The sequence below is a fragment of the Notechis scutatus genome, unplaced genomic scaffold (assembly GCF_049901735.1).
Source record: "Notechis scutatus isolate UNSWTSFEM ecotype Mainland unplaced genomic scaffold, rNotScu1.2 NSCUSCF73, whole genome shotgun sequence".
NCBI lineage: Eukaryota > Metazoa > Chordata > Lepidosauria > Squamata > Elapidae > Notechis > Notechis scutatus.
The window spans coordinates 110,758-115,207 of NW_028263174.1; the positions used below are offsets into that span (position 1 = coordinate 110,758).

Sequence of the window (4,450 nt, forward strand, 5' to 3'; positions counted from 1 at the left end):
TTATTCTGTTCATCTGTTAATACAGCCTAGGATTTAAACTTCTGGAGACAAGCCCTTCTACTGAGATACAACAATTACTACCAACCTGCCTTAATTGAGGACCTGTATACTACACTAGTCAAAAAGAGGGCTGTGGAAATATTAACAGACCCCTCACATCCTGGACATAAACTGTTTCAACTTCTACCCTCAAAACGACACAATAGAGAACTACACACCTGAACAACTACACACAAGGACATTTTTTTTTCCTGAATGTCATCACTCTGCTAAATAAATAATTCCCTCAACACTGTCCAACTACTTACTAAGTATGCACTACTATTACCATTACTATTAATCTTCCCATTCTTCCATTCAACCATCTCCTCCCACTTATGACTGAGTGACTGTAACCTTGCTGCCTGTATCCTTATGATTTTTATTGACTGTTTCCTAGTATGATTTGATTGCTTATTGTACCCAATGACTATTATCAAGTGTTGTATCTATGATTCTTGATGAATGTATCTTTTCTTTTATGTACACTGAGAGCATATGCACCAAGACAAATTCCTTGTGTGTCCAATTACACTTGACCAATAAAAATTCTCTTCTCTTCTCTTCTCTTCTCTTCTCTTCTCTTCTCTTCTCTTCTCTTCCATTAATTGTCCTGTTAGGAAATTTCTCCTTAGTTTTAGTTGGATCATTCCTTGATAAGGTTCCATCCATTATTTTTTCTCCTGCCTTCAGGTGCTTTGGAGAAGCAGTTAACAGACTTTTCTCTGTGACAGTCCCTCAAATATTGGAAGGCTGCTATCATGTCACCTCTAGTCCTTCACTCTTAGACAAGACATACCCAGTTCCTGCCAGGGGTCTTCATATGTTTTAGCATCCAGTCCCCTCATCATCTTTGCCTCTCTTCTCTTCACCCTTTCTAGAGTCTCAACATCTTTTTTTATGTCATAGTGACCAAATCTCAATGCGGTATTCCAAGTGTGGTCTTCCCAATGTACTATAAAGTGATATTAACATTTCATGTGACCTTGATTTTATCCCTCTGTTGATGCAGCCTAGGATTTAAACCATGACTGTCCCTCCCCATCGAACATCCTTCATGCACTAAGAAAAAATCTTTGAAGAATAGCTTGGTCAGTTGGTGGTTATACAGCTGAATATCATCAGCATATGAATGTTAGTCGACCTTGACTGAGAAGGCCTTATTGATGCACCCTGAAAGACATTGGATTGAGCCCAATATCTTCCCAACAACCAACATTGACTGGAACCATCAGATGAAGGAGAGAATCACAAGATTAGAAACTGTTATTCCAGGTTCTAATTTCATCCACTACCATGTGGTTATAAAAAGAAAACTTCCATCTAAGCATTGGCATGAGTGCTTACAGTTAGAAAGGTACAACTGATTCTCATGTGCCACAAAACCCCATTAGCACTCTAAGTAGCTGACCAACTATGGCCCTGGTCAAACTCCATCTTGTTTGAAGGGGGTCAGTTTCACAGAAGTCAAATTCACAAATTCAGCATGGCTCCATCTGCTCTGGGCATTACAAGAAACACAAACATGTTTTTTTTTTCCATTTGGGTGTATGAGAAGCTATTGCTACAAGGATAGAAAATTGTTTTTCCTTGCAATCATCAGAAGTACAGTAATTCTTATTGTATTCCCCTGTGGATTTCTAGATACAAAAACCTCCAAGCTATAAAAATATGTCTGAGTTCTCCAGATGGGGGCAGAAGATGACACCTTAGCCTGTCTTGCACAGAGCTCACTCCTTGGTTTGAAGAGACTCACTTGTCTTTGTTTCCTTTGTAATCACAGCCCAAACACAGGTAAGAGGAAGCATCTTTGCTATAAATTTGTTCTGTGGCCATCCAGGTGGCACAGGTGGTGTCTGATCTGCTAAAGGTCCAGTGAAATTTCAAGTTAAACCTTCAAATCAGTTTCTACATAAACTTTTATTTCTGTCCTAGGAGGGAAGGTGATAAGAATGACCAGGCAGGAGTCATGCTACGATTGATGTTGCTGCTCTTCTGGTTCCAGGCTCCAACTACAGCGAAGAGGCTGCAAACCATGTGTGTGTTCAGGGATTATATCCCATTAGATAAAAGCTACTATAGGTCTGGTGATCTCATTATTGGTGGGAATTTGCCCTTAGGAGCCAATTTTGATTCTACTGCCCCTCACTTTAATACATCAAACCTTCTTTTAGATAATGGGTAAGTTTCAGCTGGAGGACAAACATACAGATAAATGGTCTCTTTGCTTTAAATTCTAGGATTTCTTTCAGAAATTCTCCTTATAGTATTGTGCACTGTCCTAGTGTAGTAGACTTCTGCTTCTCTCAATAAAGTAGCAAGCTCCTAAAATAGGCTGGAATTCTCAATCTCTTCCTCATGGAGATCATAAACAACAAACATGAAGAGTAACAGATAACAGATAATCAGAGTTGGAAGGGACCTTGTAGTTCATCTAGTCCTACCCTGCACCCAAGCAGGAGACCCTACACCATTTCTGACAAATGGCAGTCCAATCTCTTCTTGAAAGTCTCAAGTGATGGCGCTCCCACAATTTCCAAAAGCAACTTCTGTTCCATTGGTTGATTGTTCTCACTGTCAGAAAGTTTCTCCTTATTTCCAGGTTAAATCTCTCCTTGTTCAGTTTCCATCCATTATTCCTTTTCTGGCCTAGAGGCGCTTTAGAAAATAGCTTGATCACCATCTCTCTGTGACAGCTCCCCAAATACTGGAACACTGCTATCATGTCTCCCCTGGTCCTTCTCTTCACTAGACTAGCCAAGCCCAGTTCCTGTAACCATTCTTCATAGTTTTCATCTCCAATCCCCTAATCTTCCTGGTTGCTCTTCTCTGTAATTTTTCTAGAGTCTCAACATCTTTTTTATAATGTGGTGAACAAAACTGGATGCAGTACTCTAGGTGTGGTCTTACTAAGGCTTTATAGAGTGGTATTAGTACATCCCTTGATCTTGATTGTATCCCTCTGTTAATACAATTTAGGATTGCATTAGCTTTTTTGGCTGCTGCTGCACACTGCTGGCTCATATTTAACTGGTTGTCCACTAAGACTCCAAGATCTCTCTCACACTTACTCCTATTGAGCTTAGTTTCAACCAGTCTATATGTGTCGTTTTGGTTTTTCTTGCCTAAGTGTAGGACTTTACTTTTCTCTACATTGAATTTCATTTTGTTAGATACAGCCCATTGTTCTAGTCTGTCAAGATTCATCTGTTAGCTATTCCTGCCAGCTTAGTATCATCTGCAAATTTGGTAAGTTTCCCTTCTCTTCCCTCATCTAAGTCGTTAATGAAGATATTGAAGAGTACTGGGCCTAAGACGGAACCTTTTGGCACCCCACTGCTTACTTCCCTCTATGTAGACTTAGACCCATTAAGGACTACTGGTTGAGTACGGTTTGCCAGCCAGTTGCGAGTCCAACTAGTGGTGCTGCTATCTATTCCACTTTTTTCTAGCTTCCTAAGAAGTAGGTTAGTACATTAGAAGCTGTGCTGGCATAGTGAAGAATTTGAATTTCAATATTAATCTGGACAGTAACTCCAGTGTTCAGGAGTTTAAAAAAATCCTTCTCAGCTTTGGAATCAGCATTGCTCATGAATTATGGCCTTCAGTATATCTATGAGGTGACTCCCACTGTAGACCTGTGCACAGCAATGTTTACCACCCCTGAAGAAGTTGTTCTGAGAGAGATTCTAAATTATTAGTGTGAAAGAGGAGTAGTTGGGAAGTATTACAACCATTGGAGGAAAGTGAAGATTGGGGAATTAATAGATGGGTATAAAACAATCCATTATCTGGATGGAAAGTCTTGTCTGTTTTCTCACAAAGCCATTCAGGTTTAGCTGAGAAAGATCCTTAAAAAAAACCCAAACCCAATAAAATGTGGTTGTTGCTGCACCAACCCAAACACTGAAGCAAACTCTACAAGCAAACAACCTTAACTGTAATATTCCCTGTGTTTTTCGCACTATAGACTCATCCCCAGTAACTACCAGCAGATCCTTGCATTGATGTTTGCTGTCTCCCAGGTCAATAAGGATTTTTTTCTGCTCCCCAACATCACCCTTGGCTTCCACATCTATGGCCATTTCCAGAGTGAGATATTTATTTCCTTAAACAGCCTCTCCATGCTCTCCTCACAAGGCCAAATGGTTCCAGGTTACAAATGTGGCCGGCAGGGCACTCTGTTCTCCATCATTGGTGGTCTCAATCCCAAATCCTCAAGGCAGATGGACTCCATCTTCAGCATTTTTAAGGTCCCACAGGTAAGAGAGCTCTCTTGGATACAATATGGAGTAGACAGAGATCAGAAGGTTACTCAAAAGCAAAGAGGTAGAGGTTTGGGGGGGCACATCATGAGCATGTGACTCTTAGTTAATTCTTTATTAAAGGGTGGCCATCGTTTTATTGCCAT

At 40.3% G+C, this 4,450-nt stretch overlaps 1 long non-coding RNA gene across 1 annotated transcript; it reads left to right on the top strand.

The window, feature by feature from the left end:
• The first annotated feature begins 1,747 nt into the window (after window positions 1-1,747).
• Window positions 1,748-4,295, top strand: LOC148128444 (uncharacterized). Its single transcript, XR_015746399.1, has 3 exons — window positions 1,748-1,833; window positions 1,975-2,220; window positions 4,010-4,295. It is a non-coding gene; the product is annotated as an uncharacterized LOC148128444 (long non-coding RNA).
• Window positions 4,296-4,450: the final 155 nt, after the last annotated feature.